The sequence below is a fragment of the Cupressus sempervirens genome, chromosome 8, assembly GCF_028749045.1.
Source record: "Cupressus sempervirens isolate cs-2001-9-10 chromosome 8, ASM2874904v1, whole genome shotgun sequence".
Taxonomy (NCBI): domain Eukaryota; kingdom Viridiplantae; phylum Streptophyta; class Pinopsida; order Cupressales; family Cupressaceae; genus Cupressus; species Cupressus sempervirens.
Window position 1 is genome coordinate 826,028,031 of NC_143125.1, and position 16,523 is coordinate 826,044,553.

General features: G+C 33.4%; 1 pseudogene; it reads left to right on the forward strand.

The window, feature by feature from the left end:
• The first annotated feature begins 1,378 nt into the window (after nucleotides 1–1,378).
• On the forward strand, nucleotides 1,379–9,255 carry LOC149544948 (protein DMR6-LIKE OXYGENASE 1-like; annotated as a pseudogene).
• Nucleotides 9,256–16,523: the final 7,268 nt, after the last annotated feature.

A 16,523-nucleotide genomic window follows, 5' to 3' on the forward strand; every position in this document is an offset into this window, starting at 1 on the left:
TCACAAGGCTCATTCCCTTGCAGAAGCCTTTGCGACAATGACATTACCTCTAAACCATGCAAAGGATACAAATGTATGGATGTATGTATGTGTATATCTATGTATATATGTATATATATGTATGTATGTAGGTAGGTAGGTAGGTAGGTATATACATATATATACAGACCAGGAAAAATGGGTAGAGTTAATGTCATTGTTAATGGGTATTATATTTCCCCTACATATATACATTATATATATATATATATATACACACACACACACACACATACATACATATATATGTATGTACATATGTACATATATACACATATATGTATGTACATATGTACATATATACACATATATGTATGTACATATGTACATATATACATATATATATGTATATATGTACACATTGACCATTAACTCTACAATATTTTTGTGCAGGATCTTGACCTAAGTCACTTAGCACGAGTTGAGTGAGTTTTATTGTTTAATTATTTGGATTCTAGAATATGTATGCAACTAGATCAATTTTTATGTTGTGCTAAGATCTAATAAGCACCTTAAAAAAGATCTCTTTGTATACATACATACATATGTATGTATGTATGTATATATATGTATGTATGTATATGTATGTATATGTATGTATGTATGTATGTATCATGTGGAGATCTAGGATTTCATTGCCATGCCCTTCTGATCTCTACATCTCATTTGTTTTATTGTACGTAATATGATGACAGTTTTACGAGAATTTATAATCAACCCAACTAATCAGCAACTAGACCTGTTTAACTAGGTTAGGCTTATTTCTTTCTAAAAATATCTTCTATGATATGTTTTTGTAAAAAAATTTGTGAACTCTACCCATTTTTTCTAGTCTATATTACTTTTGTGGAGGATCTTGAAGTAAGTCACTTAACACCTTAAAAAAGATCTCTCTATATATATACAGACATACATGTATGTATGTATGTATGTATATGTATGTATGTATGTGCCTTTGTGATCTTTGCATTTCATTAACATACCCTTGTAATCTCTACATCTTGTTGTCATGGCCTTGTGATCTCTATATATGTATGTATGTATATACATATATATACATATGTATATGTATATATACATAAATACACACACATATATGTGTGTGTCTATATATGTATTTATATATATAAACAAAGAGATCTTGGCACAATAGAAAAACAATAACAATTTCGATGTTAACCATTAATAGGTTGAATGATTGTCATTTTAATGTTGAATTACTATGTTTTAATAGGTTTGTGTGTGAGTGTTATGGGTTGAGTAATGGAGAAGCCCTAAAGAAGTGTCCTATTTCATAGTGAGTGGTCTTCAATTTTTTTTCAATGTTTCTAGAGGAGTGATGTCTAGCCGAACTACCGAAAAGGAAGAACAAGAAATTGATTTTGCAAGTATATTAGATGAGTCTTGCAAGAAAGAGAAGATCTGGGAGCTTCAATCATAATTGAAGGTATGTATCAAATACTTGTGCCCAATTCACATTTGTAATGATTTATTTATGCATCCAATATTAAATTCAAATGTACCCAATTAGGAAGATGGGTTTATAAAAATAAATTCACTACATTAAGGCTTTATTCTTGAAATCGATACCCTATTTGTCTATTGAATTTACTTTAAGATTCTTGATAGGACCATTCAAACATATAGGACCATCTTAAACTTTTTTTTTTTTGATAATGCAAAAATTCATCACAATTATAACAGCTTGTCCGATGGACAACCATCTGTCCGACCACATTGCTATCACACTCTGTCTCAATTGTGACAGAAACTATCGAAAAATGACCGTCACTCCAATGGCATTTCCATCGGATGTTGTCATCATCGTGACATCCATTTTGATGGATGCCTGTCGGGCCTGTAGCAATGCCATTGGCACTGTGATGACCTTCTGAAAATGTAGGTCGTTGTAGATGTGACAATAAATCATCTCACATACGACGATGTAAAGAGGAACTCTTCGCCCTTCTTCTTTCCAAATTGCAATGGCTTTGTTTGTCACAATTGCAATGAACACCCTTGCCACACAATTTGTGATGGAAAAATTCTGACGCCCATCTGACAGGGGCCAATTTTTGTTACTATTGCTCGGGTGATGGTTGGTCATTGCAATTGCGATGGGTGGCTATCACAATTTGGGCCAAATGTAGTAGTGAAGAATACCTCATAGTATGAGTAGCTTTTCAAAGAGGAAACATTCAATGAAGACATGTTTGTAGATAGAAAAATCTTTGAACAATACCTTCAAAAAATGCTCACATAGATTCAAGAAAACCATCATTGTAATCAACAAGAAAAACTAAATAACATATATCATAGATTTAGAACATAATATGTTGAGGAAGCCACAAGAAAATTGCATGCATTTGACCATGGCAGTACCCAATTAAGGGTTTCAGAAATGAAAGAATCAAAAGGCTTTCTTTTAAATACACAAGATATTTCTTAACATAAATAAAATGTCATTGGAAATGCACCATACAATCTTAACATGTGGTAGTAATTTCACCAAGTATAACCACTGTATTCTTTAAACTCAACTATTACCACGATGTGTAGAGTGAATATGGAAACATAAATATGCTTGTTGAATATTCCAAACAACCACATACCATTTTACAATTGCATCAAGGACAAGTACACATCAACAAAAGTAACATCAAATTAAAATGGCAAAAGGAAAGGAATTGTACAAAGGTGGATTCAAAAAGCTTTTGAATTGAGCAACAGCCATAAGGGACTAGGTCCCAAATAATGTAAAACTAAACTTTGAAAAAAAAGGGGTTTAGACCAGAACCCTAAACCAACAACATGAGAAATCCTGATCTTTCTCTTGAGAAAGGAGGAACAAGGAAAAACAAAATCGAAGGAAGCCTCTTGAAGAAACTCGTAGTGCTCAAACCAAGGTACAAGAATATAGTACCTCTTCAAGCCTCTATCCGTAGGAAGTCAGCCACCTCCATATAATAACCCACCAACAAAGAGCAAACCACTAGTCAATTTTTACCTTCAACCTTGGTAAAAACCTAATGAAGGGAACCCACTTCAAAAAAGTTAGACTCTCCCTGTATAGTAGTCATACAAGAAAGGATCCAGAAGAATACGAACACACCCATGATAGAATGGCCACAAGACTATCTAAATCAAACATTTTATTACCCATGATAGAATGGCCACAAGACTATCTAAATCAAACATTTTATTAGCATATGTCTTTTATATGATAATGGAGTTTTCCTTACGACCTTGTATATCAAGCTCACCTATGATAAGTGATTCAAATGAAATGATTTATAAGCAGACATATTTTATGATAAGATAAATGTTTTTGAAGCTCATATATCAATTTCACATGTACCATATAAAAAAAATGTTTGATAATAATTAACAATAACAATTAATGCAATATATATATATATATATATCCTAATCCTTAGCCATCTCATAGTTAGTAATGACTTACACACGATGAATGAACAATCTAAGAATATACCAAACATCAAGTAAATTTAACTCCCAACACTTCATCAAAGTCATCAAAATTTGAACTTCATAGTCAAATTTAGGTATTTCTATATGTGTCGTACTTCTACATAACTTAAAACCTAATGACATGTTATACAATTCACTGAAAAAGTAATTAAAAAATCTAAAACTACTTCTACATAACTTAAAACCTAATGACATGTTATACAATTCACTGAAAAAGTAATTAAAAAATCTAAAACTACTTCTACATAACTTAAAACCTAACTTAAAACCTAATGACATGTTATACAATTCACTGAAAAAGTAATTAAAAAATCTAAAACTATGAGAAATTATATTGGCACATGTTTTATAATAAAAATTTATTCTTTTTAGATTCTATTAATTAAGGGAGATCTTGTAAATGAACTTGTTTTATGATATTAGAGTTCTAGACTTATGAACCAAATTAATCTTTTTCTATATCAATTTAGTTCATCTACAAATGATTCAATAAACCAGTTTATAATTTATATTATTTTCATAAAGTTCTTAGTTTATAAACTTTTCTTTAATTTCTTCTATCAAATAATCCAAATCAAACAATTAGAAATAGACATCTTTTATGATAATTAGATTTTTTTGATTCATATATATATATAACCCCATTTCTTCTAAATTGTTTATTTTATAAAATCAACAAATTTATCTATCTATGAATGACTGATGGAAATAAAACAGTAAAACAGTTCACAACACTTTTTATGATGATAGAATATTCCTAATATGAGTTTATTTATCAATTATGCATGTTGTAAATGAGCCAACCTAAGATGGAAATAAAACAATTCATAAATAAACACTTTTTTATGATGATAGAATATTTCTAAAATGAGTTTATTAGTCCCTGCCTTTTAAAGGCAGGGAACTAATGTTTTCGTTTACCCCCTCAATTAATTTATGGCAGACAAACTATGATATTTTCCAAAGTTTCATAAAGGTTGATGTAAATTTCGATTTAAAATTTAATTATTAAATACTTATTGTCATTTTGTGATTGGTTGCGCGACAGCGACAATTTCCTGGGGTTTACTACGAATTTTGTAAGCCAAAAATAGGAAAATTATGAGGCGACGTGTGCAGAAATTTATAGGTTCGGGCATCTCGAAAAAGGCGTGTGGCGTAATGGAGTTACCGCCTCACCGCCATTACCAATCTCCACAGTGGACTGTGTTGCTTTAAGTTATGAGAATCATGGGGAACACAAGCCCTTGGGGACCTAAATCCATGGCCTTTTAGCCATAACAGGGTTATTACCAGGGATCCTGCTGATCGCAGGGTAATTTGTGGCCGCCCATACCTGCAGCACGGTAGCGGCCGCCAACTCCCAAATTCTAATGTGGAAAACTGAGCATACAACTCAGATTTATTGCGTGGGAAGCAGAGGATAAGGGGATAAGAAGCGCTGCCACAGAAATTCCCAACGCGAAGATGAAGCCCAAGGAAAGAAGCAGATGAATACCAATTCGTACACGAATATGGCTGCTTCTTCCATGTCTCCTCGCTGCATGCTCATCACGAGCCAAAAATTGCCTAAAGCCCCATACACTCCATCTTCCTCAATTTCCCCACATCCCAGGCAGTCATTTCAACCGCTGAAATTCATAAATCACAACCCAAAAAGACTCTCCTTATGTACGCCCAAAGTTGCAGTACAGATGCAATCTCCTCAACCTATTTAACGGGTCCAAGCAGAACCGTTCAGACATAGGCAAAAAATCTGAATCTTGGTTCCTCTACACTTGGAACCAGCCCATTATAAGAGCAGTGCTCCCTCCAGGTTCAATGTCAAAATCTATCCATATCCCGTCAGCAAAGACATTTAATTTTGTCAATCTCTTCATCAATTCTTATGGTCACTGTTATAAGACCTCAACACAACATCCTAAAGAAGCTAAAACCAAAAATAATTTAGCCAAACCCAGACTAAACGAACGAACATATTCTGAATGTACTCACGCAAACAGAGCCCATATAAACAAATCTTAACAATGATGTATTGCAAACAAAACCCAATCTAAAATAGCCTTTTTTAAATTTCAAAAAAACTATCAAATTTAGTTATACGGTAAACTTATCACATATTTGAGATTCAAGAACCTTCATTGTTGGACCAGTGGAGTAATCAAGGACTTGAACAATAACCCTATCTGATGGCCAAGACAAACCATAAGCTGCACGTATTGACAACTGATATACTAGTGGTATCACAATTGCCATGGAAACTCTTTCAACAAACATCATCATAGACATGATGAGACAGATGATTACAACTTGAATTGGTAATTGGGAAATTAAGGGAGATTAAAGGAGCCCTTCTCTGCTGCCAAGTCAACGCAATCTGTTGGGCCATGTTATTTCCCACCCTATGGATGCCTCATGTCCTGCAGGAAATAAGTTTACTACTTGCAAACAAACTATCCATATCTACTCTATTCCAATCTCTATATATGGCTCATGCTCGCAGCCGGTTATCTATGAACACTGTAACTAGAATACAATTCAAATGCATCTCCTTCAACAACAATCATTGTCTCCGATATAACAAATATACTTGTATGAAAGATTTGATGCCACGTTCATAAGGCAACTCAACATGTCAAAGCACAGACATAACATGTGCACAGGTGAAATAATTTCAAGCCATGTGGCCTCACATCAGCAGTACACAACAGTTCCTATGATATTGTTCTTATAATATTTTAGTAGGGTTTAGTGATTCGCCACATTTTTGCATATAATTTTTTGTTACCTTCCAATCTTATGTAAATTTGTCTTCATTTCCATTTCTCTTCTAGGACTTTGACCATTTTTAATTGTTAAAATATATTTTAATATTTTATTTTATATTATTATTTCTCTCTACGATGGTTATTTCTATCATACAGTTCAATTAATATCATCTGCACTATATTCCTAATTTGAAGAATGCACTACCAACATCAAGGGCTATTTGAATGTTCAGAGTTATTGCAAAGCCATAACAACGAAATACAGGAAACAATGAGTTCAAAATCTGTGGTTGCTACTGGATGAGAACTTCATAATAGCGAACTGTAGCTAACAATTAAATAGAATTTGTCATCTCCTTTTAGCTTTTGTAAATAGCTCTATTTTGAGCAGCTCTTTGGCATCAAACTAAACCTTACCTATATTTCCTCTGATCTTCCTCTCAGGTGAATCATAACAAGACTGTAAATAAAAAAAAAATCTGTTCTATGTAATCCTGTCTATCATCATATATATTATCTGATTAGTCTTTTTTTATAGGAATTTTTCTCTTTCTATTTCCTAACACTCTCTCTTGAAAGCAAATTGGCTGTAGTTTATATTCAGAGCACTAATACAAGAATGGATGTTTTATTCCACACTTTTTATATTGATATATATGATCTTTGATTATTTCAAACAAAACTGGATGGGTGACTTGTTTTCTTCACATAATCCTTCATTTATGTACCATTACAATTGAACACCGAATTGTCTTGGTGTTGTTAACAGAACCCACAGACTTGCATATACATTCCTTTTATACAACCACCATGTACTATTCAATATATTCATCCTCTGCTCCAATGTTTTCTTCTTTTTAGAAAATGTGAGCATTTTTATTTCATGATCTTTGAACAAAATTGTTCGTTTGAAATTAAGGTTTCCATGACTGCTTATATGTTTGAAATATATTTTGTTACTGCATAAGTCCAAAGGCAGGGACTCAAGCTCTCCCAAGAGCTCTTGTTTATCAATTAAACTAAACTATTTTGTCTGAAATTTTCTTGTTTACGAATTTAACTTATAAATAGACATCGTTTAAGATGTTAAAATTTTCCTTAAAAAACCATATATCAATTTCACCTGTCCCAAATAACAGTCCACAGATGAATATTTTTACAATCATAATGGAGTTTTCCATAGCATTTGAATCGACTTATGCATGTCTTCTCTAACTCTCAAAAACATTATTTAAGCCAACTAAATGCTCGGAGTCAATCTAAGAATAAATGAATACCAGAGGGCAACTGAAGCAATCTTCTTTTCATTACAAGATAGCATCGTCAACCCATGTTGTGTCTATTCTCAATGCTATGTATAAACTCTTGTCCAATGGACACAATCATCTCAATGTTCGGGACAATTATATCTTTCCTCCGGATGAACGACCTGACTTGTCCAGGATATGTGATTCATACACATTTCCAGTCATAGACCTCAAAGATTTAGATGGGCCTGATAGATTAAAGGTAGTCAGCGAGATTAAGTGGGCTTGCGAGGACGATGAATTCCTCCAGGTAAACATCAAGATTTGTTTTGTTTCTTTTTCTCTTTATTTGGGCATCGCCTAATTTCAGTATGGATCATTCATTCAGATCATTAATCATGGAGTGCCAGAAACTGTGATGAAAAACATGATGGCCATTGGCAGAGAGTTTTTTCAAATGCCTGTGGAGGACAGAGTTGCTCTCTATTCAGAGGACCCAAAGCAGGATGTCAGGGTTTCCACAAGCTTAAGTGCCACCAAAGACAATTTCTTTGAGTGGAGGGATTATCTAAGACACCCATGTCATCCAGTGGAAGAATCTATCAATTCATGGCCTTAGTGTAGGGTCCATTTGTCGTTGCACCAAAAGCCATGACTTTTAGTGAACATGGAGCACCACGTAATTAACCACCTGTGGGCAGGGGAGCGCGTCGCATCACCCAACAATCTCCCCCTTGACGCGCATACCAGGTGCTTATGCACCGGGGAGATTTGAACCCATGACCAGGCCAAAATCAGGCTCTGATACCAATTGTAGGGCCCATTTGCCGTTGCACCAAAAGCCATGACTTTTAGTGAACATGGAGCACCACGTAATTAACCACCTGTGGGCAGGGGAGTGCGTCGCATCACCCAACACTCAGAAGCCTCCACTTTACAGGTAGTAACAAAGACAAAGGAGTTTGCCAACAAAAGTTTATAACCCCCTTTTTTTCTCCTCATTTTTCACCTTTTTGAAACAGAGAGATTGTAGGGAAGTATTGCAAGGAGATAAGAGTGCTGGTTTTAAGGCTTCTGGCTGCTATTTCTGAAGCTCTGGGACAACATTCTGATTATTTGAATGAATATTTGGAAAGCATAGCCGGGAAATGTTCATAAACTACTATCCACCATGCCCAAATCCAGATCTCACACTTGGCACAGCACCTCATTCAGATAAGAGTGGCATTACTGTTCTGATGCAAGGAGATGTGAGTGGCCTGCAAGTACTCAAAGATGGGAAATGGTTTTCTGTAGAACCCATACCCACTGCCCTCGTGGTCAATGTGGCTGATCAAATTCAGGTTTATTATTATATTATTATTAAGTGTTATTCACTGAACACAAATTTCCCCTGTTCTAAACTGCTTTTGTGAGGACTGAATTTTGGGTTGTTTTTGTGTGGGTTTTATCAGGTTGTCAGCAATGGAAGACTCAAAAGCATCATGCACAGGGCTATAACCAATGGAACCACTGCAAGGATGTCTATTCCCACCTTCTATGGGCCTCCGTTAGATGCCTTCATTTCTCCTACTGAATCAATGGTGGATAAGGAACATCCGGCTCTGTACAGAGGTTACATGTTTGAAGAATTCATGGGCGTATTCTTCAGCCAAGGGAATTCATTGAAGAGTGTTCTCGATCACTTCAAGATCGAAATCGATCCATAATGGAAAAAGTGTAATGTATAACTTATGCTGGTATGGATAGTAGGCACTAAGTACTTGTAAAGTAATACTTGATTTGGACAATAACGTGGACGAGATTATCCTATTCCTCCAGATCTTATTTGATATTTAGTATAAGATTTCTAAGTGTTTTATTCTGCTTTTTAGATGCGTGGAGAAGTAGAAGAATATTTTTGCACCATATAATATAATAGAATGTAAAAATACGTGTCTACAAATTTCATGCATAAACGAAACAATAACAAGCTCAACAGTAGAGAAAACCAATTTTCAGAACAAAAGTTGTGAGATTGCCCCCTCTCTTCTTCATCAATGGCAGAGCAACATATAAAATATATACAGTTTCAATCATATTTGTCTAGATAGCTAAGTTCACTTCTTCTATTAGAAATTTCTTCAAACGTGCACTTCCAAATCCAAAATCCACTATGTTATATAAGATCATCAATGAGCCTCCATAGGTTTCTGAGATGATCTTCTCCTTGCTTACATATACAACCTACTAAAAAATAAATTAGTTAGCATGGTTAAGAAGAAAAAGATAATGGACTCTTATGAAAGATATAACATGGCAAAAATGAAACAAATGACGCGAAGCATCATAGTTCCTGCCATATGCGTGATAGAAATAGGTTATGCCATTAGGTGATATGTTCACTAAAAAATAGACAATAGACATTTATTCCTTTAGTGTGATTATTAGTTTGGAGCTATAATACAGACGATGTTGAATAGATGTGTGAATATCCTCACTAATGAAATGGAAATCAAAGTCTTAAAATAGCATATTTGAAGAAGGAGAATATCATAAATAAAAGTGCATCAATAAATAAGGCATTTAAATCATAATGGCATTGAAAACTTGACAGTTGCAAGAGGACTTTACAATAGATGAATACATTGGAATTTTTGAAAGCAGGGGAAACTTTTTATTAAAAAATAATTTTAATGAATCTAATAAAACTTAAAATAGGTGCAGATATGGTTAACATTTTAAAGTTTAGATTAATTTATATGCAAGTTTACTCAAGCAAGGTGAAGCATAAACCAATTTAAATGTAGAGAAAACATGTTCCAAATACTTAATTCACAATGTCTTTAATTGACTCTTTAACTAGGTATTTTTTCGAAGTACAAAGCTTATTGTCTTGAATATGTACATACAGATTTGGTTACTTTAGAAATAGTATATGTACATATAATTGAGCCAGATATTTTGATTGAACAAAACTTTGATGTAGTGGGAGATACATATAAGAAACTTTTACATTCAATGTAATAGGGAGATGTATTTTTTTGGTGGCCAAACGTGATACCTACAAAATTGGTAACATTATCAATGCATTGTAAATGATGTTTAATAGGGAAAAAGTAATTGACTTTTGTAATTAAAACTGGACAAGTATAAAGAATAAGTACCTTTGTTGTTTGATGCCTTGTTTAGTGATTCATAAGAACTGCACGGGTGATGGTGTTGTACTGGTTGAGAGTGTATGTGCCAATTGCTGAAAAGTCTTGGAGCATAAATATTACTTCTGATTTTTCATCAATGTATTGCTAATAATTTATGTCTTTAAGACTAGGAAGTAATTGTTGTACAATATTGTCTTCGATAGAGCAATGAACTGGTTGCTGGCTATCACTTGTGATAATTGCTTTCAAGTACAATGAATATTTGTATCAGACATGTTCCTTGCATCGGTTGCAGTATCCTTTTTCTCCATTCAATGCTCCATAGCTTTCAAATTTGTGACTGCATTTTGAGCAAAAAGCATGGAATGGACTTGAGTATGCATTTTCTACAGTTAAATTTCCCATGACCTGTTTACAATGTGCATGAATTAGTATGCTTTACAACATGAAAGCTAAAAAGATAAAGTAAAATGACAAAGGATATAGAATCACTTACCTCATCTGAAGTCTACAACAACCCATGGAGTGCATCCAATGTTCTTTTGTTATGTAGGTTGCAGAGAAATGTTGCTAGAGTTGTTCGTAGAGCTGGTTTTTGATAAGTTCTTTTAGCTATGTTTCTAAAAAGTAGTAATGGTATTTCATTTCTTTCAAGTTGGTGGTGTATCTGAATATATTGGGGTGTGAAAGTTAGATGCATGTATAGTTGATCACAAGTAACAAAGTTAGTTTTCTAGTTTTAGAAGTTGACATAGTAAAATCGTAAAATTTAATAGAAATAAAGAAATAAAGATTTATTTTCATAGATGTATCAATGAAGTTGCTCGTATGAGCTTACTAGTGCCTTGCTCATGTCGTTGTTTCCATCTTTGATTTCAAGCACATTTTGAGTACCTTTTTTGTACATGCTGCTAAAATGATAGCACCAATTGTTCCAGGGGTGTAATTTGTTGTGCTTGTCAATAATTGCTTTATAGTTGTACCAGGAATGAATTTGTATTCATGTTATATAACTGGTATTGTTTCAACTATGCTGGATTCTTTTAGAATTAGTATGCAATCACTATCTCCTCGATCAAAATCTGATTTTGGTTCTATGTCAAAGCCTATTATCCTTAATGGCATGCCTGGGATTATTTTACTTTCATGCTTGCTAAGAAGATTGTTGTTACTGATATTCAATGTTATAGTAAGCTCTCCTTTGGAGTCTGTAAGATCGGCACCTAGCACTTCACATGTTCTACTTACTTTGTCCAGGAAGGCTTTGTAAACCACCAAGACATCACCTTTGAAAGTTTGGCCTACCTTTTTTGTGTTTAGATCTTCTATTAATGTACATGGTTCATTGTCCTCTTTTGTCCTGCAACAGTTAAAGGAAAAAAAATTTAATGTTTAAATATTTGGAAGCATGTAAAGGTTGGAAGAATGAAGAAATTGCAAAGTTTAGATTTAAAATACCTTTTGATGGGCTCCTGTTAATCTTGTGGTGGTTCGCTTGGTAGTCGCTTTGGTGGAGTCATTGTTTTTGTAGACATAACCCAAGTTAGAATTAAATTGCATATAGGTGAATGAATGTTGCAAAATGGTCTATCCAGTATGCTTCAGTTTTGTTGATAGAGCATATGCTTGCTAGTGTATTTGTCCATACATAGTCAATGAGTGGTTTGTTTATGTTGTGTGTTTGCGCTAGCACGAATTGAATATTGCATTTTTGCATATGTTTTATGAGTGTTGTTGTATTTATGTTTTGTGTGGACATATCTATGTTGAAATCTCCAACAATGTAGAACTTGTTTTTTGATCTGTAGCTTGTAGCTATTTCAGTAATTAGTGTTTTGATTTCGGCAATTGTTGTATGTGGTCGTATATAGACATTAGAAACATTGAGTTGAGAATCTGTTTGTTTGAGGGTAATTTATAGCTTCAATATTTTTAGATCTATGTTCTATTGAATTGGTTATGAGGAGATTGCTTGAAGTATGTATTGTTATACCGTGTATATGATACATTGAATGGTTATTGTATCTTCCAAAAAGAATATCAGTGCTACATGGGAGGAAAAATAGTTCCTATAGACATATGATATCAGTGGACATGATATCCCAATCATTTGAAATGTCATTTGCATGAGCATGTAAGCTACGTGTGTTCAATGTGCATAGCAATACATGTTCATTGTGAGCTGTACAATGTAGTTGACTATCAAGTTTCCATGTTGCTTCTGACTATAGCCACGACATTTCATGATGGATTTTTTTGTGGATTTTGAAATTTGTTGGAATCAAAGGTTTTAAGAGATACAATGAATTAATTGTTCTTGTTCTTGAAAGTGTTGCGTATGTTAAGCCATGTTGTGTTATGTCACTAAGATCAAATGCAAGACCATCCATCGTGAGGCCTTGGGCTCTATGTACTATCCTGGCACATGCTACTTGTATTGGAAATTATTTTCTGATTTGAACTTTTTTAGTAGCTGATATTTTGGGAATGGATCTTGCAATTCGAAGAATCAAAACCCAATTTTTTTGAATGCCTTGAACATAATACTGGCATAATTTGTTTCTTTGTTCTTGGCCTATTTTTGCATTGTTGAATTGTATCCAAACTATGTCGACTTCTTGTTGTTTGGTATATGCCTTAAATATTCCGTTTGACCCATTTACTAGCCCATCCTTTCTGTTGTAGTTTCCCATGAAAATTTTGACAAGAATATTTGGCTTTACAACTATTTGAACTGGTAGAATCATTGTCTGTGTATACAGTCGCATTGTGTTAAAATTTTCATCTTCGAAGTCTACTACATCTAATATAATATATTCTCCAGGAACTTTGGAAAGCATATTGTTGTTGTGTGTAGCCACATATTTTTTCTTGTAAAATAGATATGGAAATGTTGGATCAATAGGTGGCAGTCGTAAACAAATTTCATTGAGATAGTCTATATCGTCTTGTGTATGTTGTCCTAAACGTATGTTATTTAGAATCGAAATAAATTTATCATCTTTCTAAAGCATTTTATTGTTTAGTGAGTAGCATTTTACATTATCAACCCAAAAATTACAGGGCATTAATTCTATTGTCGATGGTTTGTTATCAAAAATAGCTGATTCAAGTACTGAAAGTGCTTGATAGAAATCTCCACAAAAAATTGTGTTTAGATTGCCAAAGTATGTTGTTGGCAACTGCATTATGTTGCGCAATCGTTTGCCAATGTAATGTAAAAAGATGGAACCTACTAGTGAAATTTCATCTATGAGGAGCACATGTAATTGACTATAATTCTTTGACATTGTATCCAATGTTTCTGTACTGAGTGGAATGAAATCTGATTTGTTAAAAGGTATGTGAAAAGTTGAATGCAATGTACTTCCACCTATATTGTATGCTGCTTTTCCTATATATGCAGTTATCAGCCTTTAGGTTTGTTTGGATCGTTGTCAATGAGATTACTATAAATGCGAATAAGCGCTTGAAAAATGGCTATTGCTGTAAATGTTTTTTCAGTTCCAGCATCTCCGATTAGGAAAAGATGCAGAGGAGTTTTTATGTCCTTAAGCTTTTTCATCACAATATCCTTGACGATTGTTTGTTACTCTCTATTAAACTTTCTCCTTAAGTTATAGTACTCATTATTGCTCATTATTTGAGGGAGTTGTATAAGTTCAAAAGACTTTGGACTTGTATTTTTGGAACTGTCAAAAATTGTGGTTTTTATATCTTCATGCATGTCATATTTTTCATCAAGTGTTTCAATTATTGGTTGTTGGAAAATATTGTCTTTGGTTTCTTCGTTATTATCTATTTCATTAATAGCATGATCAGTATCACCCCACGTTAAATTTGAGTTGTGTGAAAACTTTGCTCGATTCTACTGAATTATATTTGCATTATGCATATAAGCTTTTTCCCATGAGCCATAAGTTTGTTTGAATGCATCTTCAACTATAATGAATGGAACATATAGCAATAATTGTTCTCTGCAATAGTTTTCTAGCTATAAATGTTTATTGAAATTAATGAAACGTATAATGTTTGGTTTAGCTTTTGGTTCAAGCTTAGTTTCATCTTTTTTATAGCTTGATACAAATTCTGCTAGACATAAATTAGCAATAACTTGTGGCTGGCATAGGTAATATTCAATTAATGATTTGCACATCACATTTTCAGAGTTGTCATGTTCTTTTTTTAATTGCTCTATTGGTTTTACTACAAATGTATGATCATTATGTGACCGTGTGTCAATAAAGATGCATTTTCTAGAGCTGGAGTGTAGTGGTAGTGCTAAAACTAGATGATCTGCTTGTTGAACAGACATTTTTTGTAAGTTTAATAGAGCATTTCCAAGTTTGGCTATCATTTTGAGTGCATCTATATTGTCTCGTTGATGATCATCACATATTTTCTTAAAAGCATTTGTCATAGACCTATCAACTTTTGCTATGTATGAACTGCAATACATTACAACTACATATGCATTAAGAATAAACTATGCATCTGTATTGGCTTTCCATAGAAGAGGTATCTTTTTGCCAAAGCTATTATTCTAAATTTGTGAGGGCTTTCTTTGGAGAAAGATTGTTGATCTTTGAATTGTTGACCTCAAAGCAACTATGTAATTTTCTTCAGTTATGTCTATTTCACTCAGGAAGCTGTTAAATGTGAAAGATGTATCGTATGTTGCAACTTCAAATTTGCACTTAATTTTGTTGCCTGTCGAGCTTATGCTTTTGTCTTTTTCAGGCAAGGGCTCAAGTATTGTTGTTTTTCTTATTGTTGAAAATGGAAAGTTATGTCTACAATGTTTATTTATTGATCTTTTGCATTGCTTTGTATGATGATGTCTATGGAGAATAGCAATATCTAGATCAAAATTTTCTGTTTCACATTTAAGATATGTATCGATGAAATTTGTAATACTTTCATTGCCTTGCTTTCCATAGATAGTTGCATCCTTCACCCATATGAGAAAGTGATCGTGTTCATTTCCACAATTCTAGAATTACGTTACTGAAAAGAAATCTATTACATTTCCAAAAAAAGATTCGTATGAAAGTATCATTTACTTTAGGGCATTTATCCAATGTCTATAGTACTGCACACAAGTTATTGGATCCTTCTTAATTAGTTCATATGTGGTAAGTTCTTTTGTCATATTTGATATGTTATGTCTTGTTGACTGGTGATTGTTGTATAGTTGTTTGAGCATTTTCATTAAAGCGTTCCAATTTTGTTCAACACTTGTAAATGTAAGGAAAAATGTTAGAGGTCCTAGTTGTCATATCATAGTGAAGACATCTTTTTTTAGTTGATGTGCATAGTTTGAAGATATACAAATTCTCTTGAAGTCAATGTACCCTATATCTAATTTTAGTATTTTTTCTAGGTTTGATTTGTGTTTAACATCTCTTGCTAATAGCTTCCTTCCTTTTAGTTGTCCTTTACGAATTCTTATCCACATTGTAGACATGACTTGATCTATGAGTATTTTTATTGTTTTGAAGAAAAGATTTGTTGTGTGATATGAAAAATGTCTTAGTGAGTGCAGTTTTCCACTTTGCAATTTTTTGATATGATAGTTTTTGGTCGATGTCATGGTCACGTGGATTACCAAAAAATAGTGTTGGAAAATTCATTTCTTCTGCATATTTATCTTTGAATATTCCAATCGAGCATTGGTTTTGTGCAGGTGCAATTTCCACTAATTTGTCTTGCATTTTATGTATGTTTATAGATTCTGTGAATCCATGTACTAGAGTTTCACAAAGGTCATTCTCAACATCACTTCCACATTCAATTTCAGTGTTATCTATGTCATTTTTTTCAACAAACTCATTATT